The sequence below is a fragment of the Periophthalmus magnuspinnatus genome, chromosome 15, assembly GCF_009829125.3.
Source record: "Periophthalmus magnuspinnatus isolate fPerMag1 chromosome 15, fPerMag1.2.pri, whole genome shotgun sequence".
NCBI lineage: Eukaryota > Metazoa > Chordata > Actinopteri > Gobiiformes > Gobiidae > Periophthalmus > Periophthalmus magnuspinnatus.
In genome coordinates this window covers 12159927-12181121 of record NC_047140.1, presented here as the reverse complement: position 1 = coordinate 12181121, position 21195 = coordinate 12159927, and the positions used below count along the sequence as shown (strand labels likewise).

The window sequence follows — 21195 nt, the reverse complement described above, 5'->3', positions numbered from 1 at the left end:
AGCATTGTCCTAAGCACATTAGAAACACTTCAGTTCCCTGACTGGGAATCAAACCTGAGCCACGGTGGCGAAAACACCAAATCCTAGCCACTAGACCATCAGGGAGACAGGGAGACAGTCTGCTCTGAGAAGGGGGCGTCGGAGAAGGCACAGAGAAGACCTTGCGGAAGCAGTCTGCGTAGCTTCTTCTCTTGCTTGCTCCCCTCTGATCAGAGTAGAAGAAAAGTCTAACACTTGTCCTGAGGATTTTCGGGTAAACAGCGCGTCAGGAACAGAGTTTTCTTGACAGAGACCTATGTTTTCACAACAGAAAGCAGACAGACACTCTGTCCAGGACATACAAGGACGTTCAGGTATTCAAGCTAACGCTCTATCGACTGACCTATTTTTGCAATAAAAATGACTCAAATCTCATATGTAACTGTAAAGTGAGCACAACCAGAAGAGCAAGCTTTCTCAAACATAGTTGCCAACGGCATTTCAAGGTCCTACTGAGATATGAACTGAGATCGCTGGACTCAAAGTCCAGAGTGCTAACCTTTTTTTTTTTTTTTTTTTGTCTTTTATTATCAAAAATATCATTTACAAGGTAAAAGCACAGTGAACATACAAGAGCACATTGGGTTATGTGGGGGGGGGGACCTGGGGAGGGAAGAACACATGGGGGGAATGGGGGAAACATACAGGAAATAATAAATAAGTATTATTATATTATTATGTGTATGTACATCACAGGACAGGTAACATTCGGGTGTGTGTGGGGGGAGACTTGTGGACCTGGTCACCAAAAAGAACACCCTAAGACTGAAATTGGTCCGCAAGCTCCGCAAACCCTTCTTCGGCCACGCCATGGGCCTGGAGGGCAGCTAGGGAGTATACAAGCTCTGCCAGATGCTGCCGCCTTCGATGCTGAACGGCCTGCCCCCATTCGAATGAGAGGCGTGGACAGCGTGGCGAACGCTGAGGCCCTCGGCGATCGCCACGCCGGCCATGACCGAGCAGCTGTCCAGCATTCCCCCTGCGGTTCAACCCGGATCTCCTGTCCATCCCGCCCGCCCCTCGGGAGTACATGAGGAAGTGGGAACTTTGAGAGAGCGGGGTTCGTCCGGGTCGGCGACCTGCCGGGCGCCACGGCGATCTCGACCGTAGGGGGTCGTCCTGGGGCTCTTCGCGGCCGCTGGCCTAACGTTCCGACGGGCCCGGTCTCCAACATGGCCCTCCGCTTCGCCCTTGAATGTGGGAGTCAAATGGGGGTCCCTCCCGGAGACCGGGGCTCCACCTCGCGGGGTGCCGGCCCCGGGAGGGAGCACCCTCGGGCCGGGGGCGGGGGGACACGAACCTCCCGCTGCCGGCTTCGACTTCCAGTGGACGTTTGGGTGGGAGGGACCATGTGGAGGAAGCTGACCGAGATGAACACCCGAGCCTGTTATAAAGTGCTGCTCCCTGGAGTCTTCAGACGCCCCGCAGCAGAACATAAATGGTCACAGACATTCCCTACGCACAACATCGCATCCATCTGGGCCTACACACCACACATAGTCGGTAACTTCGAATTCAAATTGAAACAGACTGCTCTACACATGCATACAGTTACACGCCATCTGCCCCGCGGAGTTCGTCAGAGACTGCCCCCCGAGACTTTAGAACACCTAATCCTCGAATGTGGTGCCGCCCGCCGCTTCTGGGTCCGGGTCCAGGACCTCCTCGCTCGGAGGCTGAACTGGAGTCTCCCACCGCCGGCGGCCCTTGGAGGGAACAACCAGGTGCGCTGGTCTCTCCTGTTAGGGGCCAGAAGGGGGTGCCCCGGGGCCGACCGTCGCCCCGTCGCCGCTGCCGACCGTCAGCTTGTCGTCGGAACCCACTACAGCCCAGCTGCTGCCACCTCAGCCGCCCCGGCAGACCATCGCATGGATCATCGAGCGGAGAGCCAGGTGTTCCCCCATCACACTCCGGAACACCCCGCTGGACCAGCGCACCCCAGATCACTGCACCCGAGGCCACCGCACCCCAGATCACCGCACCCCAGACCATCGCATCCCAGATCAGCGCACCCCAGACCACCGCACCCCAGATCACCGCACCCAGATCACCGTACCCCAGATCACCACACCCCGGACCACCGCACCCCAGATCACCGCACCCCAAATCACCACAACCCCAGATCACCGCACCCCAGAACATCGTCACCATCACCGTCCGCCCGACCGTCCACCCGATCACTCACCCAGACCCAATCTCCCCCTCATCAGACTCCTAATGTCCATAGCCCAGTACAACCATCTATCACGTCAGGAACATCCACCTCCATCGACAGCGCACCGCCCCCCTTTGGACTCTTTTCAACACCCACCTCACCACCCACCTTAGACACCTTCACATGGCTGTTCCCCATTGCTTCAACAGGACTCTGCTTCCCCCGCAACACCCTCATCACCATTAATCCGGAAAGGACAGCTAGACCTCCACTTCTGACCCCCCTCAGAACAATGGACACAAGACACTAATCCGGACGTTTAATTGTTATTCATTCATCAATCTCTTTGTTCACCACGTCCTCGTCTACCCCATTCCCTTATGTCTCCTACCAAATGTGCTCTTCCCTTCCCCCCGCCCCCCCCCCCCCCCCCCCCCCCTCCACATAACCCAATGTATTCTTGTACGTGTACTGTGCTTTTATTTTGTAAAATTTTATTTTTGATAATAAAAGACAAAAAAAACAAAAAAAAAACAGAGGGTGATGAATCGAAACCTTCCCCTGCTAATCTTGGCTCTTCCGATGTTGCGCAAGAGGTAGTTATTATAGATGGTACATTTGCTGAAACATATACACCTGTAATGTGGTCCCAGTGGCCTAATGGATAAGGCATTGGCCTCCTAAGCCAAGAATTGTGGGTTCGAGTCCCATCTGGGATGAGTTAGAATGTTTTTTTATAGTTGGATTGGTGTAGCTGTAACCTTACTCTGACGTGAGGCCGAGAAAAATGCCTATGGTCCAAGCATCAGCACTTGTTCCTTTTTAAGTTGACTGGACTTTTAAACATTCCTTATTAACACAATAAAATAACTTCTACGTAAACCTTAAGGGTTCGTATAAATGTAATAATAAACAAATGGACAAAACTGTACAAAATGAGTAAATGCGCTATTTACAGGCAGATGCAGTGAAGAATATGAGCTATTGGAATGGGATGGCCCATCGATGGAGACAACTGAGGCGTTGTTATGTAGTAATTGCACATGGAGCACCTGGAGCAGCATTCGTAACCAATTACAAACAATACTTACATCGCATGAACGCACACAGGACTCATACACACAAGATTGGGTAGGATGACCCGCGAACATAAAGCTCCGCTCCTAACACTGTAATGCGGTACAATGAATTCGCGGGCCACGGCCTTTCTAGAACTACAATATTAACAGTAAGATCTTTAGGTCTTTAGCTCCGGGTTGGTGTCAAAACTAGGGGTATGGTTACGGTAGGGCTAAAGTTACTTGCATAAATTTGCTTCTTTGTAGTTTCTGTAGTGTAGTGGTTATCACGTTCGCCTCACATGCGAAAGGGCCCTGGTTTGAAACCAGGCAGAAACACAGGCTGATATGTTGACACCTTTCTGTCATGAATAGAGTCCACCTGGCAGCAGCAATGAGATCAATGCTAATTCACCTAACCTAGTGGTTATCACGTTCGCCTAACACGCGAAAGGTCCCTGGTTTGAAACCAGGCAGAAACACAAGCTGCTATGTTGACTACTTGGCAGTAGTGGTTGATAAGATTGCATCACACCCATCAAATGTTTTAGGCAAGTTCAGCTACCTTTCTGTCATGAATAGTGTCCACCTGGCAGCAGCAATGATTAGATCAATGCTAATCTTTTGTTCTTCTTCACAAGCAACAGAAAACCACTACCATGAGCTGTGGAACCATGATTTTCAAGCTCTAGAATCATTTCCAGTCCTTCCCAGCCGTACCAGTCCTCGTTAGTATAGTGGCCAGTATCTCTGCCTGTCACGTGGAAGACCGGGGTTCGATTCCCCGACGAGGAGTGCAACTGCCCTTTTCCAACCATTGTGTCGAAAAATTTCATCAAAATTAACTTTGGTGAAGTAGCTTACAAGAGGTTCTTGCATGTGGTTTACGTAGTGTAGTGATCATCAAATTTGCCTCACACCCATCAAAGGCAGGTTTCGGCAAGTTTACTTACCTTTCTCTCATGAATAGAGTCCACCTGGCAGCAGCAAGGACATTCTTCTGCACAAGTAACAGAACACCACTACCATGAGCTGAAAATGATTGTATCATGAAAGCAGGGTTATGGTAGGGCTAGGGTCTGATGTTCAAGGCAAGTCCATCTGGCAAGATAATTGTCTATCATGAAAAAACTGCCAGGGATATTCCAGGGAGTCCAGGACTTACAGGCTCAACTGTGAACCTTACCAGGTTGGTAAATCGTAGCAAGTCCGAGGTGGGGGAAGTGGCACCGGCAGCAGAGCAGAGTGGCACAGCGGAAGTGTGCTGGGCCCATAACCCAGAGGTCGATGGATTGAAACCATCCTCTGCTAAAGTTGTCTCCTTGGATATTGGACAACTGGCTTTCATTATAGAATGGAAACCCATTTTGAAAGATAAAATTATATTCCAAATCAAAATTCACCGTGGACCTTGACCGTTTAACATAACATTCCCTTTATTTTATTAGAGCTTTGTGTAAAGGTGTGAAAGATCTCTCCCCCATCTATAACTCCATCCTCAGACACAGAACAATGAGAACAATAGCAGGGTCATTAAGGGCTGAATAGGGTAGTTTCAGCTGAAACTGGAGACAATAGATGTTTACAGTTTCAGTGTAGTCAGCCCCTCCCTTCAGATAGATAGATATAAGGGAGTGGCCACCAGCAATCTGACCAGAACTGAAGAAGCGGCTTGGACGAGCTGCAAAACATCTTCACTCTTACAACGCTTTTTTTCAGTTGATAGATTTAAACTTCGTATTTTGCTTCCTAAACTTCAGACCAATTTGTCCAGGCAGTTTCTCCACGCAGAATACAGAGCTTTTGCTCACATAATGTTAGAATCACTTGAATGAGGACTTGTATCCTGGACCCTCACAATAGAAGTCTGGTGTTTTTCCAACTGCCTCTCTTGCACCTAGGCTGTGCAGTATACAAAGTTCTCTTTCAAGCTTTATCAAACATAGTTGCCAAAGGCTTTTCAAGGGCCTACTGAGATTTGAACTCATGCCAGTAGAGACAGCGCTTTCCCTATCTTTCCTTTTGCTCGCATAAAGAACAATCTGCCTGAACAGGGACTTGAACCCTGGACCCTCAGATTAAAAGTCTGATGCTCTACCAACTGAGCTACCCAGGCCCTCAGTATGAGAAATTTAATGAAGAATGGATCAAAAAATACACAAGCTTTTTAGGCTAAATGGTTGGATAGAATCTGGTACCAAAGTCATGCCTGACACCCATCTGACTATAGTCCTGCACTTCCACAGTGCAGTGAGGTTTGGGAATAAATTTCATATGGTTCACTGTACCTGTGGAGCTACACCAGAAACTCTTTCAAAATCTACTGAAAACAAATTTGTCCAGGCTGTTTTTCACGCAGAATACAGAGATTTTGCCCTCAGATTAAAAGTCTGATACTGACTGAGCTATCCAGGCTCTCAACAAAAGGGATTTGCAACCCATGGAATAAAAAAAAACAAAAAACACAAGCCTTCTAGGCTTTAAACATATGGAGTCAGATAGATGGATTCAGACTCCCTAATCATTACATCATAGAAACAAATTACTGTACAGGTTTTCTAGAAAAGTAGCAGGAAAAGGCAGACGTTGGCTGTGTCTCAATTCCCCAAATGCACCTTTTGAAGGTACCCTTCGAAGTACTCCTCAAAGTATAGTTTTAAGCTTCCGGACGAGAATGTGTCCTCCTCAGTGTAGCCGCCATCTTGCTGAAGTGGGACAGGCCTACACCACAGACCGTACTTCCACCGCTGTCTTTGAGCATACGATACGTATATTATGAACGTTATTTTTAATGATTTATTATTTAATAGAAGAAAAGTCAAGATGTCGTCATCGTAGCCATTTCTTTCTGTTTAGATTGAATATCAATAGGCAAACATAACATTCAAGGTGATTTTTTTTCTCAATTGTATCTACTTCATAACTAACAAAATATACCTCGTGAAAACGTAATAACAGAGACAGACGTAACAATGTAATTTTTACATTCATAGTCTATAAACCAGAGAACACTGATTAGTGGTACATATAGGCCGTGTCCCAATTCGCCAAACAGGCCTTAGAATCACCATTCGAAGTGTGCATCGAAGGGCACACTGCCTCCACTGTATACCTCACCTTGGCCCTGAGAATGGCCCCTTTGCTCTTCTCCAGCTCCAGGGCTCCGGGTTAACCCTGAGCTTCTCCAGCTCAGGGCCCGCCTGGAGGCCCTGGAGCTGGAGAAGCTCAGGGTTAACCCGGCCCTCCCGAGAGGCCGCACCCGCACAGATGGACTGGATGCGTTGGCGCAGGGTGTTCTCCTCGACGCTCTCGAGCCATTTTTTATGTTTGCTATAATTTATTGTGGATTTTTTTATTCTTGATTTTGCCTCCTCCCACTAGTCTATTATATTATTTGTTACTGTTTTTTCATCCTCGAGAGCTTCAAGGAGCCTGTCCAGCCTCTTTTGGTACTTCTCCTCGGGGAGTACAGAGTTATTGAGGACCCACAGCCCCCCGTTTCGCCTCTCCCCCGTGAGGGAGAAGCTAACCGAGAGGGGTGAGTGATCGCTGACGCCTGTCTATGTGTACTCGGCCCTGTCCAGATTCCTGAGCAGGCACCCAGAGGAGAAGCACATGTCTAGCCTGGACTGTTTCAGTACGCCCTGAACGACCTGCCTTCTCCAGAAGGCCCTGGCCCTTGGGTGTAGCACGTGCCATATTTCAGTCAAGTTGAGGGTGTGGGTGAGTTGTATCAATAGTGATCGGCTGGGATCATTTTGAAAGGAGTTATTGCATGATATGTCAAATTTGGTTAAAGCTGTGTTGAAATCTCCCAGACCCAATCTCCCCCTCATCAGACTCCTAATGTCCATAGCCCGGTACACCATCTATCACGTCAGGAACATCCACCTCCATCGACAGCGCACCGCCCCCCTTTGGACTCTTTTCAACACCCACCTCACCACTCACCTCAGACACCTCCACATGGCTGTTCCCCACCGCTTCAACAGGACTTTTCTTCCCTGCAACACCCTCATCACCACTAACCCCCAAGGACAGCTTGACCTCCACTTTTGACCACCCCGGAACAATGGACACAACCCTAATTTAACCTTGATATAGACGCTCAATAACTGTTCTTTTATTCATCCACATTTTGTTCACTTTGTCCTCATCTGCGTATCGTACGCTCAAAGACAGCGGTGGAAGTGCGGTCCGTCCCACTTCAGCAAGATGGCGGCTACACTGAGGTGGGCAGATTCTCGTCCGGAACCTTCAAACTATACTTTGAGGAGTACTTCGAATTGACCCTTCAAAGGGTGCATTTGGCATATTGGGGCCGTGTCCCAATTCGCCAAATGCACCTTTTGAAGGGTCCCTTCGAAGTACTCTTCAAAGTGTAGTTTGAAGGTTCCGGTTGAGAATCTGCCCTCCTCAGTGTAGCTGCCATCTTGCTGAAGTGGGACAGGTCTACACCACGGACCGCACTTCCACCGCTGTCTTTGAGCGTACGATACGTACATTACGTACGTTATTTTTAATGATTTATTATTTAATAGAAGAAAAGTCAAGATGTCGTCGTCACAGCCATTTCTTTCTGTTTAGATTGAATATCAATAGGCAAATATAACGTTCGAGGTGATTTTTTTACTCAATTGTAGCTACTTCATAACTTAAAGAAAATATACCTTGTGAAAACGTAATAACAGAGACAGAGGTAACAATATCATTTTGACATTCATAGTCTATAAACCAGAGAACACTGATTAGTGGTACATTGCAGTTTAATGGTTCGGTATTTTGGCCAGTGTCTACACCACTTTAATAACAGTAGAGGGCACTGTTTCCCTTCTATGCCGTGCCAGTTCTTTTCATGTGATTATTATAAGGTATTTTCTAGCAGTGCAGTGCTACATCAAGCTAGTGTCTTGATTTACTAACACGAAAGTAAATGACACGTGCCCACGAGGGGCGCAGACGTATGGAATGTACGGAACTCATGAAGATTTTGTGCACGTCTCAGGACTCTCTTCTGTCCTTTCTGGAGAGTCCGTTGCTTCATTGTTCACATTACCTGTGTGCAACTCATTAAACTCTTCTGACTTTACGTTTCAGTCTCTTGGTCTTTGACACAATAGAAACAAACATTCTTACATTATTCTTATTGCAGTAATATTTTGTAATGATAATAATGTCTCTTATTGTCTAGCAATAACTGCACATTCCTTTATTCCATGTAACTCCTTTTTAATCATCAAAAACACACGGCCTGTATTTATCTTTATGCAGATTTAAAAGTTTCATGTCACACTGTTGTAGATGAGGTAAACCAGTACGAGCATTTGAACGTGTATTGCGCAGTGGACTCCATTTTCTTCTCTTTTTTGCGCAGCTGCGGTGCATGATGGGATATAGAAGTGCGTGAAGTGTGCACAGATGCACGCTTCGGTTACGTCCGATCTCCATGGAAACCGTGCAAAGGGAAGGGCAGGTTTTCGGCCGCATTCAGTAGGGTGCGTTGAAATGGGACAGCCCTTGTCGCACCGGAAATTACGTAACTGCCCTTCGAATCGCCCTTCCAATGGTGATTCTAAGGCCAGGTGGGCGAATTGGGACACAGCCCAATTGTGAATTCTCATTAATTGGGGATTGAATGGACTGTTTGTGGGGGTTGAATAGTTTGGGATTGGAATTGAAAATATGCACACATTGGAAAGTTGGATTCTAGATGTGGGAACTGGCAACCTGGAGCAGTTGATAAGAGGTAAGCAGACCTTGCTGCTTAGATACTGGGCTCGTCCGGGATTTGAACCCGGGACCTCTCGCACCCAAAGCGAGAATCATACCCCTAGACCAACGAGCCACAATACAGTAAACTTCAGATGTAGCATGACCAACCATTGACTGACTTTCCTATGGGTGCACACGCAAATGCTTTCTGGTGTACTTTGACAAGATTGTATACAGCAAAGCTTTGAGCTGGATGCAACTGTGTACAGCTCAGGATAAATGGGCAAATGCTATGTGATGTTTAGTTTTAAACATAAATACCAGTCTCCTCAGAGACTGTCAAAAATTCAATCTGGGATTTGAACCCAGGACCTCTCGCATGCAAAGCAAAAAGCCCTAGACCAACAAGCCACAATGCTTGAAGGGTCACCTTAAGTCTGAACAACATTTGACCGATGGATATCAAGTGTGAATTCTCATAATTGGGAATTGATTGGACTGTTTGTGGGGGTTGAATAGTTTGGGATTGGAATTGAAAATCTGCACACACTGGAAAGTTGGATTCTAGATGTGACACTCGATGATGGAACTGGCAACCTGGAGCAGTTGATAAGAGATAAGCAGACCTTGCTGCTTAGATACTGGGCTCGTCCGGGATTTGAACCCGGGACCTCTCGCACCCGAAGCGAGAATCATACCCCTAGACCAACGAGCCACGACATACTTTTTTGGTGCTTTTTGCTTTTTGGTGTACTTTGACAAGCTTGTATACACCAAACCTTTGAGCTGGATGCAACTGTGTACAGCACAGCATTTGATAAATGGGCAAATGCTATGTGATGTTTAGTTTTATACATAAATACCAGTCTCCTCAGAGACTGTCAAAAATTGCCATAGCCGACTATTTTTCAAGTCGTCAAGGCGGGGTATTGGGTAAAGTTTTCAACTAGCAATAATCACGCCTCGGATAGACCTCATAGGCTACGATTTGACTGACTCAATGTGCAGGCCCACAGTCACATTGGGGTCAGTTGGAGAAGCACCAGACCTGTAATGAGAGGGTCCAGGGTTCAAGTCCTCGTTCAAGTGATTCTAACATTATGTGAGCAAAAGCTTTGTATTCTGTGTTGAAAACTGCCTGAATGACCACTACACTATGAAAACCACATGTCCTACATGGCTTCTGCCTTTTCCTGCGGTTTTCCTAGAAAACCTGCACAGTACTTTGATTCCATGTTGTAATGGTTAGCACTCTGGAGTCTGAATTCATCGATCTGAGTTCATATCTCAGTGGGACATTGAAAAGACTTATGCAACTATGTTTGATAAAGCTTGAAGGAGAACATTCTAAACTGCAGTGTCAAGGTGCAGGGCCACAGTCACATGGGGGCCAGGCATGACTCGGCTACCAGGTTGTAATTTACCATTTAGCCTAAAAGGCTTGTGTATTTATTTTATTTTTTTTATTCATTCCATGGAATGCAAATCCACAGTTCAAACAATGCACATAAAGTCTACGACATTTGCTTGAAGCCAAATATCACATGAGCTCATATTAGAAGTCTGATGTTCGTCCAGCTGATTCCCACGTGACTGTGACCCTCACATTACAGATTTGGTGCTTCTCCAACTGACCCCAATGTGACTGCGGGCCTGCACATTGAGTCGGTCAAACCGACAAACAGCTCAATGGTTTGGTGTATACAATCTTGTGAAAGTACACCAAAAAGCATGTTACCAACAACTTTCAAAGTGTTATAGGCAATCATTTTTCAAAGGAGCCCTCTTCTCTCAGCTAGTGCTTAGTCAAAGGTTTGCTCCGCCCACAATTAACCTACCATGACCAGGAAGTGAGGAAAACCAAGGCCAGCCCATTTTAGCTCCAAACTAATTTTAGCTTTGCGCAGTGGCAGTATCGTAGCCTATGAGGTCTATCCGAGGCGTGATTATTGCTAGTTGAAAACTTTACCCAATACCCCGCCTAGACGACTTGAAAAATAGTCAGCTATGGCAATTTTTGACAGTCCCTGAGGAGACTGGTGTTTACGTATACAACTAAACATCACATAGCATTTGCCCATTTATCAAATGCTGAGCTATAAGCAGTTGTATCCAGCTCAAAGGTTTGGTGTACACAATCATGAAAGTACACCAAAAAGCATCTCCAAGCAGGAGATGGCTTTCAGGGCAGAAGATCGTGAAGGCTACAGGCGTTGCAAGTATGCTTTTAGCAAAGAGGTGGAAAAGGCTAAAGCGAAGCACAATACACGTCTGGAGCAGCATTTCTCCACCAACAACTCTGCTTCTGTCTGGAGAGGGCTTAGGCAAATCACCAACTACAGGCCCAAAGCCCCTCCCACCATGGACAACAAACAACTAGCAGAAAAGTTAAACAGCTTTTATGCGAGGTTTGAAGTTTCACACCCCTCCCCCTCCTCCCTCACCATCATGGACATTACCTCCAAACCCACCTTGAACCTCCCCCACTGCCCTCAAAGTTTTGGAGCAGGACGTGACTAAGCTTTTCAGGAAGCAGAATCCCCGTAAGGCCGCGGGCCCAGATGGTGTCTCTCCTTCCACCCTTAGACACTGTGCTGAGGAACTAGCTCCTGTCTTCACGGACATTTTAAACACCTCCGTGGAGTCATGTCATGTCCCAGCCTGCTTCAAGCTGTCCACCATCATGCCCGTCCCCAAGAAGCCCAGGATCACTGGACTTAATGACTACAGAACTGTGGCGCTGACGTCCGTAGTCATGAAGTCATTTGAGCGTCTGGTCCTGCACCACCTCAAGTCCTTCACCTCCCCCCTCCTGGACCCTCTGCAGTTTGCCTACAGAGCCAATCGTTCTGTAGATGACGCCATTAACCTGGCCCTTCACTTCATCGTCCAGCATCTGGACTCTCCGGGAACCTACGCCAGGATCCTGTTTGTGGACTTCAGCTCTGCGTTCAACACCATCCTCCCTGCCCTGCTCCAGGACAAGCTCACTCAGTTCAATGTTCCTGACTCCACCTGCAGGTGGATCACTGACTTCCTGACAGACAGGATGCAGCGCGTACGGCTGGGGAAGAATGTCTCGGACACTTGGACTATCAGCACAGGATCTCCACAGGGCTGTGTACTTTCACCCCTGCTCTTCTCCCTGTACACCAACTGCTGCACCTCCAGCCATGACTCCGTCAAACTGGTTAAGTTTGAGGATGACACCACCCTAATTGGACTCATCTCGGACGGCGATGAGTCTGCCTACAGGAGGGAGGTGGACCGGCTGGTGTCCTGGTGCAGCAGCAACAACCTGGAGCTTAACGCCCAGAAGACAGTGGAGATGATTGTGGACTTCAGGAAAGTCACAGCCCCCCTGCCTCCCCTCACCCTGACGGACTCCCCCATCACCACTGTGTACTCTTTCCGCTTCCTGGGCACCTGCATCACCCAGGATCTCAAGTGGGAGCCAACCATCAGCTCCCTCATCAAGAAAGCCCATCACAGGATGTTCCACCTGCGGCAACTGAGGAAACGCAAGCTGCCGGTCCAGATGATGGTGCAGTTTTACACTTCCATCATTGAGTCCATCCTCACCTCCTCCATCACTGTGTGGTTCGCTGGGGCCACTGCCAGGGACAGACAGAGACTGCAGCGCATTGTGCGCTCTGCTGAGAAGGTGATTGGCTGCATGATTAGCTTCCATCTCTACAGGACCTGTACATCTCCAGGACTCGGGGGCGAGCAGGCCGTATAGCAGCTGACACCTCTCACCCTGGACATGGACTATTTGAGCCACTTCCCTCTGGCAGGAGGCTACGGTCCATTGGGACCAGAACCTCTCACCATAAGAACAGTTTCTTCCCCTCTGCAGTTTGTCTCATGAACACTTTATAACACCGGCCACTTTCATAAGTCATGTTTGCACTGTTGTTGTGATGCTGCTGTTGTATATATTTTCTACCTGTAAGTATTTTATTTGATTTTTAAGCATATCTTTTTTTAACTTCGTGCATGCCCTTATTTGTATTTGTATTTATTCAGTGTGTTTTATGTTTTATGTTGCACTTTATCACCAAAATAAGTTCCTAGTTTGTGAACTGTGTTTACAAACGATGGCAATAAAAGGATTCTGATTCTGATTCATGTGCTTGGAAAGTCAGTCAGTTCTTGGTCATGTATAATGGACCTGCTATAAGCAAATAGTAATATTGCATAAAAAAGGCTAAAAAGAGTCTAAACTCAGCGTGCACCTTAGCTGTTTTACATGATCCACCAAGAATGGGCATTTTCCAAACAAATGTGGCTTATGGTCTAGGGCTATGATTCTCAGTTTCAATCCCAGACCGTACAACTCAAAGAACAGTGCATTTACTTTCCAACAAATCATTATTCCCACCTGATATCGCTCAGTCAGTTGTTGGTCATGCTGCATGTGAGGGCTTTAATGCTTGACAAATGGAAGATCTGTCAGAGTCTGTTTGGCCCCACCACATAACGTCTTACTGCAAATAGAAATTCAATATTAAGCATGTTACCAACAACTTTCAAAGTGTTATAGGCAATCATTTTTCAAAGTAGCCCTCTTCTCTCAGACAGTGCTTAGTCAAAGGTTTGCTCCGCCCACAATTAACCTACCATGACCAGGAAGTGAGGAAAACCAAGGCCCGCCCATTTTAGCTCCAAACTAATTTTAGCTTTGCGCAGTGGCAGTATCGTAGCCTATGAGGTCTATCTGAGGCGCGATTATTGCTAGTTTAAAACTTTACCCAATACCCCGCCTTGACGTCTTGAAAAATAGTCGGCTATGGCAATTTTTGACTGTCTCTGAGGAGGCTGGTATTTACATATAAAACTAAACATCACATAGCATTTGCCCATTTATCAAATGCTGAGCTATAAGCAGTTGTATCCAGCTCAAAGGTTTGGTGTACACAATCATGAGAGTACACCAAAAAGCATTCATGTGCTTGGAAAGTCAGTCAGTTCTTGGTCATGTATAATGGACCAGCTATAAGCAAATAGTAATATTGTATAAAAAAGGCTAAAAAGAGTCTAAACTCTGCGCACACCTTAGCTGTTTTACATGCCCATGATTTAAATAGACCTTTGTGTAAATATGTCAAAGCCTGGTGTCTGCGCTCCTGTGGCTTTGACTCCCGTCTGGAATGACTTTCAGCGGAAGCACAGCGGAAGTGTGCGGGTATGCAACCCAGAGGTTGATGGGTCAAAACAATCCTCAGCTAAATTGGGCTCTTCAGATGTGGGATGGGAGATGTTTCTTATATGTGGTAAGACGGCTGTTGAGGCCTGTGCTGCAGGTGTGCTTACCTGGTAGGCGCTCCTTTTCTCGTTGCTCCCCCTTTTGCCCACACGTATTTAATGCAGAAGACGCTGACCTCCTAATTCTATGTTAGTAGATATTTACTCCCACACAAACACACAATCTGGGCAGAGCAGAGTGGCGCAGCGGAAGTGTGCTGGGCCCATAACCCAGAGGTTGATGGATCGAAACCTTCCTCTGCTAAAGTTTTCTCCTTGGATAGCTGCTTTTCATTATAGAAAGGAAACCCATTTTGAAAGATTAAATTATATTCCAAATCTAAATTCTCTGTGGGCATTGACCGTTTAACATAACATTCCCTTTGTTTTATTAGACCACTGTGTAAAGGTGTGAAAGATCTCCCCACCATCTATAACTCCATTCTCAGACTCAGAACAATGAGAACAATAGCAGGGCAGCAATCTGACCAGAACTGAAGAAGCGGCTTGGACAAGAAGCGAAACATCTTCACTCTTACAACGCTTTTTTCAGTTGATAGATATAAACTTCATCATTTTGCTTTTTCCTAAACTTCAGACCAATTTGTCCAGGCAGTTCTCCACGCAGAATACAGAGCTTTTGCTCACATAATGTTAGAATCACTTGAATGAGGACTTGTATCCTGGACCCTCACAATAGAAGTCTGGTGTTTCTCCAACTGCCTCTCTTGTACCTTGGCTGTGCAGTATACAAAGTTCTCTTTCAAGCTTTATCAAACATAGTTGCCAAAGGCTTTTCAAGGGCCTACCGAGATTTGAACTCATGCCAGTAGAGACAGTGCTTTCCCTTGTCTTTCCTTTTGCTCGCATAATGAACAATCTGCCTGAACAGGGACTTGAACCCTGGACCCTCAGATTAAAAGTCTGATGTATTTAAAATTTAATGAAGAATGGATCAAAAAATACACAAGCTTTTTAGGCTAAATGGTTGGATAGAATCTGGTACCAAAGTCATGCCTGACACCCATCTGACTATAGTCCTGCACTTCCACAGTGCAGTGAGGTTTGGGAATAAAGCAGGAAAGCAGCAGGAAAAGGCAGACATTGTGTAGGACACACAAGCTCATTTAATGGTTTCATAGTGTAGCGGTCATCACGTCTGCTTTACACGCAGAAGGTCCTGGGTTCAATCCCCAGTGAAACCTTTTTCAAGCGTACGAATTTTCACAACATAAAACACGTGCCAACACCATACATGTTCAGGTATCCCAAAGTGCAGTGGCACAGTGAGGCCACATAACTGATTTAGCATTGTCCTAAGCACATTAGAAACACTTCAGTTCCCTGACTGGGAATCAAACCTGAGCCACGGTGGCGAAAACACCAAATCCTAGCCACTAGACCATCAGGGAGACAGGGAGACAGTCTGCTCTGAGAAGGGGGCGTCGGAGAAGGCACAGAGAAGACCTTGCGGAAGCAGTCTGCGTAGCTTCTTCTCTTTGCTTGCTCCCCTCTGATCAGAGTAGAAGAAAAGTCTAACACTTGTCCTGAGGATTTTCGGGTAAACAGCGCGTCAGGAACAGAGTTTTCTTGACAGAGACCTATGTTTTCACAACAGAAAGCAGACAGACACTCTGTCCAGGACATACAAGGACGTTCAGGTATTCAAGCTAACGCTCTATCGACTGACCTATTTTTGCAATAAAAATGACTCAAATCTCATATGTAACTGTAAAGTGAGCACAACCAGAAGAGCAAGCTTTCTCAAACATAGTTGCCAACGGCATTTCAAGGTCCTACTGAGATATGAACTGAGATCGCTGGACTCAAAGTCCAGAGTGCTAACCTTTTTTTTTTTTTTTTTTTTTGTCTTTTATTATCAAAAATATCATTTACAAGGTAAAAGCACAGTGAACATACAAGAGCACATTGGGTTATGTGGGGGGGGGGACCTGGGGAGGGAAGAACACATGGGGGGAATGGGGGAAACATACAGGAAATAATAAATAAGTATTATTATATTATTATGTGTATGTACATCACAGGACAGGTAACATTCGGGTGTGTGTGGGGGGAGACTTGTGGACCTGGTCACCAAAAAGAACACCCTAAGACTGAAATTGGTCCGCAAGCTCCGCAAACCCTTCTTCGGCCACGCCATGGGCCTGGAGGGCAGCTAGGGAGTATACAAGCTCTGCCAGATGCTGCCGCCTTCGATGCTGAACGGCCTGCCCCCATTCGAATGAGAGGCGTGGACAGCGTGGCGAACGCTGAGGCCCTCGGCGATCGCCACGCCGGCCATGACCGAGCAGCTGTCCAGCATCCCCCTGCGGTTCAACCCGGATCTCCTGTCCATCCCGCCCGCCCCTCGGGAGTACATGAGGAGTGGGAACTTTGAGAGAGCGGGGTTCGTCCGGGTCGGCGACCTGCCGGGCGCCACGGGCGATCTCGACGTAGGGGTCGTCCTGGGGCTCTTCGCGGCCGCTGGCCTAACGTTCCGACGGGCCCGGTCTCCAACATGGCCCTCCGCTTCGCCTTGAATGTGGGAGTCAAATGGGGGTCCCTCCCGGAGACCGGGGCTCCACCTCGCGGGGTGCCGGCCCCGGGAGGGAGCACCCTCGGGCCGGGGGCGGGGGGACACGAACCTCCCGCTGCCGGCTTCGACTTCCAGTGGACGTTTGGGTGGGAGGGACCATGTGGAGGAAGCTGACCGAGATGAACACCCGAGCCTGTTATAAAGTGCTGCTCCCTGGAGTCTTCAGACGCCCCGCAGCAGAACATAAATGGTCACAGACATTCCCTACGCACAACATCGCATCCATCTGGGCCTACACACCACACATAGTCGGTAACTTCGAATTCAAATTGAAACAGACTGCTCTACACATGCATACAGTTACACGCCATCTGCCCCGCGGAGTTCGTCAGAGACTGCCCCCCGAGACTTTAGAACACCTAACCCTCGAATGTGGTGCCGCCCGCCGCTTCTGGGTCCGGGTCCAGGACCTCCTCGCTCGGAGGCTGAACTGGAGTCTCCCACCGCCGGCGGCCCTTGGAGGGAACAACCAGGTGCGCTGGTCTCTCCTGTTAGGGGCCAGAAGGGGGTGCCCTGGGGCCGACCGTCGCCCCGTCGCCGCTGCCGACCGTCAGCTTGTCGTCGGAACCCACTACAGCCCAGCTGCTGCCACCTCAGCCGCCCCGGCAGACCATCGCATGGATCATCGAGCGGAGAGCCAGGTGTTCCCCCATCACACTCCGGAACACCCGCTGGACCAGCGCACCCCAGATCACTGCACCCGAGGCCACCGCACCCCAGATCACCGCACCCCAGACCATCGCATCCCAGATCAGCGCACCCCAGACCACCGCACCCCAGATCACCGCACCCCAGATCACCGTACCCCAGATCACCACACCCCGGACCACCGCACCCCAGATCACCGCACCCCAAATCACCACACCCCAGATCACCGCACCCCAGAACATCGTCACCATCACCGTCCGCCCGACCGTCCACCCGATCACTCACCCAGACCCAATCTCCCCCTCATCAGACTCCTAATGTCCATAGCCCAGTACACCATCTATCACGTCAGGAACATCCACCTCCATCGACAGCGCACCGCCCCCCTTTGGACTCTTTTCAACACCCACCTCACCACCCACCTTAGACACCTTCACATGGCTGTTCCCCATTGCTTCAACAGGACTCTGCTTCCCCGCAACACCCTCATCACCATTAATCCGGAAAGGACAGCTAGACCTCCACTTCTGACCCCCCTCAGAACAATGGACACAAGACACTAATCCGGACGTTTAATTGTTATTCATTCATCAATCTCTTTGTTCACCACGTCCTCGTCTACCCCATTCCCTTATGTCTCCTACCAAATGTGCTCTTCCCTTCCCCACGCCCCCCCCCCCCCCCCCCCCCCCCCCCCCTCCACATAACCCAATGTGTTCTTGTACGTGTACTGTGCTTTTATTTTGTAAAATTTTATTTTTGATAATAAAAGACAAAAAAAACAAAAAAAAAACAGAGGGTGATGAATCGAAACCTTCCCCTGCTAATCTTGGCTCTTCCGATGTTGCGCAAGAGGTAGTTATTATAGATGGTACATTTGCTGAAACATATATACCTGTAATGTGGTCCCAGTGGCCTAATGGATAAGGCATTGGCCTCCTAAGCCAAGAATTGTGGGTTCGAGTCCCATCTGGGATGAGTTAGAATGTTTTTTTATAGTTGGATTGGTGTAGCTGTAACCTTACTCTGACGTGAGGCCGAGAAAAATGCCTATGGTCCAAGCATCAGCACTTGTTCCTTTTTAAGTTGACTGGACTTTTAAACATTCCTTATTGTCATTTATTTTGCTAGGTCAAATAATTGAACATCCGAGAAAAAGCTCCATAGAGAAAGGATGTTTTTTTTTTTTTTGTTCCACTGCCACAGCGGAAGCATGCTGCACCCATAACCTAGAGATTGATGGATCGAAATCGTCCTCTGCTAACATTGGCTTCTCAGATGTTGGACAGGAGTTCTTAATTATAGAAAGGGAGAAAAAAGCTAAAGTCGAATTAGGTTAAAGAAGAGTTCTTTAAGTTCTTTAACAAATTTGAAAGATAAAATTATATCCCAAATCTGTGGATAATGGATTAGCAATAAGCAAATAGTAATATTGCATATAAAAGGCTAAAAAGAGACTAAACTCAGCATGGACCTTAGCTGTTTTACATGCCCATGATTTAAACAGACCTTTGTGTAAATATGTCAAAGCCTGTTGTCTGCGCTCCTGTGGCTTCAACTCCTATCTGGAATGACTTTCAGCAGAAGCACAGCGGAAGTGTGCAGGTATGCAACCCAGAGGTTGATGGGTCAAAACAATCCTCAGCTAAATTGGCCTCTTCAGATGTGGGACTGGAGATGTTTCTTATATGTGGTAAGACGGCTGTTGAGGCCTGTGCTGCAGGTGTGTTTACCTGGTAGGCGCTCCTTTTCTCGTTCATTCATTCATTTCATGGTTACAACTACTCTACCAAAACGCCCGGTCGAGAGTGAAGTGCATTGGTTTGCTGACTGACACCTTCCCGCTAAGCAGATCGGTGAGGCAGGGCTGTCCCCTCTCCTCTCTTTTGTACAGCATCGTGGCGGAGCCCCGGCTGCACTCATCAAGAAGAACCCCCATGCCCATGGCATCGTCTCTCCCTCCGGAAGCGAGCTGAGGGTCATCCAATATGCAGACGACACCAACCTCTTCGCCTGAGATGTGGAGAGCCTGGAAGCGGCTCTCCACAAGCTAGGCGTCTACTGCCTAGCCTCGGGCGGAGAGGTTACCTGGTCCAAAACATCGGTGTCGTTCTGCGGCGACGTCGCCCCAGCACGCCTCAGCGTGGACATGCGGAGGGCGGACGACCAGTACAGGGTGCTGGGCGTTCTCCCACTTAGAAGCAGTGGGAGAAATCCCTGCTGAAAATCGGGCAGACCATCTCGCTCTGGAACCTCAGGGCGCTCACTGTAAAAGGGAAAGTGCTGGTCGTCAACGCCCTCTGCATGTCCACGCTGGTGCACGCACTGACGGTGCTCCACCTGCCGGGCGACGTCGCTAACAGACTGAGGAGGACCGTTGGCCGCTTCCTCTGGAGGGGAAAGAGGACGCTGGTGGCCCACGACACCATCGTGGGGGGCGAAGACAGCGGGGTCTGGGACTTGTGGACCTAGTCACAAAAAAGAACGCTCTGCGACTGATACTGGTCCACAAGTTCCTGGACCCCCTCTGTCACGCCCCCTGGAAGCCCTTCTTCGGCCACGCCATGGGCCTGGAAGGCAGCCAGGGCATATACAAGCTCTGCCAGATGCTGCCGCCTTCGATGCTGGACGGCTTGCCCCCTTTCGAACGTGAGGCGTGGGACCTGCCGGGCGCCACGTGCGACCTCGACGTAGGGGTCGTCCTGGGGCGCTTCGCGGCCGCCGGCCTAACGTTCCGACGGGCCCCGGTCTCCGACATGGCCCTCCGCTTCGCCCTGAACATGGAGGTCAAGTGGGGGTCCCTCCTGGGGGCCGGGGCTCCGCCTCGCGGGGCGCCGGCCCCCGGGGGGAACACCCCCGGGCCGGGGGCGGGGGGACACGAAACCCCCGCCGCTGGCTTCGACTTCCAAGTCTGGGTGGGAGGGACCGTGTGGAAGAAGCTAACCGAGATGAACACCCGAACCTGTTATAGAGTGCTGCTCCCTGGAGTCTTCAGACGCCCCGCGGCAGAACATAAAAGGTCACAGACATTCCCAACGCACGACATCGCATCCATCTGGGCCTACACATGCGAATGGTTTACACCACACATAGTCGGTAATTTCGAATTCAAATTGAAACACAGACTGATCTACACATGCATACAGCTACACGTCATTAATCCAGCGGAGTTCGTCAGAGACTGCCCGGTGTGCGGTGAATCCCCCGAGACTTTAGAACACCTGTTTCTCGAATGTGGTGCCGCCCGCCGCTTCTGGGTCCGGTTCCAGGACCTCCTCGCCCGGAGGCTGAACTGGAGTCTCCCACCGCCGGCTGCCCTCGGAGGGGACGACCAGGTGCGCTGGTCTCTCCTGTTCGGGGCCGGAAGGGGGCGGCCCGGGGCCGACCATCGCCCTGTCGCCGCCGCCAACCGTCAGTTCGTCGCCAGGACCCACTACGGCCCAGCCTCCACCGCCCCAGCCGCCTCAGCTGCCCCTTCTTCCCCGCAACACCCTCATCACCATCAACCCCCAAGGACAGCTCGACCTCCATTTTTGATCCCCCCCCCCCCCCCAGGACAATGGACAACAACACAATCATGGATCTAGATGTTTAATGGGATTTATAATGTTTAAACATTTGCTCACTAATGTCCTCGTCTGCCCCAGCCCCTCATGTCTCCTACCTTACCCCCCCCCCTCAAATGCCCTAATGTTACCTGTCTTGCAATGTATGCACACACATATTTATTTATTATTTCT

General features: G+C 48.8%; 10 non-coding genes across 10 annotated transcripts; 6 read left to right on the top strand and 4 right to left on the bottom strand.

The window, feature by feature from the left end:
* Positions 1-2840: 2840 nt before the first annotated feature.
* Positions 2841-2913, top strand: trnar-ccu (transfer RNA arginine (anticodon CCU)). Its single transcript has one exon. It is a non-coding gene; the product is annotated as a tRNA-Arg (tRNA).
* A 605-nt stretch (positions 2914-3518) lies between these two features.
* trnav-cac (transfer RNA valine (anticodon CAC)) lies at positions 3519-3591 on the top strand. The gene has a single exon. It is a non-coding gene; the product is annotated as a tRNA-Val (tRNA).
* A 1704-nt stretch (positions 3592-5295) lies between these two features.
* On the bottom strand, positions 5296-5368 carry trnak-uuu (transfer RNA lysine (anticodon UUU)). The gene has a single exon. It is a non-coding gene; the product is annotated as a tRNA-Lys (tRNA).
* A 3657-nt stretch (positions 5369-9025) lies between these two features.
* trnap-ugg (transfer RNA proline (anticodon UGG)) lies at positions 9026-9097 on the bottom strand. The gene has a single exon. It is a non-coding gene; the product is annotated as a tRNA-Pro (tRNA).
* Positions 9098-9607: 510 nt separating this feature from the next.
* Positions 9608-9679, bottom strand: trnap-cgg (transfer RNA proline (anticodon CGG)). The gene has a single exon. It is a non-coding gene; the product is annotated as a tRNA-Pro (tRNA).
* Positions 9680-9830: 151 nt separating this feature from the next.
* LOC117383077 (U4 spliceosomal RNA) lies at positions 9831-9969 on the bottom strand. Its single transcript, XR_004542393.1, has one exon. It is a non-coding gene; the product is annotated as a U4 spliceosomal RNA (small nuclear RNA).
* An 890-nt stretch (positions 9970-10859) lies between these two features.
* LOC117383074 (U4 spliceosomal RNA) lies at positions 10860-11000 on the top strand. The gene has a single exon (XR_004542391.1). It is a non-coding gene; the product is annotated as a U4 spliceosomal RNA (small nuclear RNA).
* A 2644-nt stretch (positions 11001-13644) lies between these two features.
* LOC117383075 (U4 spliceosomal RNA) lies at positions 13645-13785 on the top strand. Its single transcript, XR_004542392.1, has one exon. It is a non-coding gene; the product is annotated as a U4 spliceosomal RNA (small nuclear RNA).
* A 1558-nt stretch (positions 13786-15343) lies between these two features.
* Positions 15344-15416, top strand: trnav-uac (transfer RNA valine (anticodon UAC)). Its single transcript has one exon. It is a non-coding gene; the product is annotated as a tRNA-Val (tRNA).
* A 2944-nt stretch (positions 15417-18360) lies between these two features.
* On the top strand, positions 18361-18433 carry trnar-ccu (transfer RNA arginine (anticodon CCU)). The gene has a single exon. It is a non-coding gene; the product is annotated as a tRNA-Arg (tRNA).
* The last annotated feature ends 2762 nt before the right edge of the window (positions 18434-21195 follow it).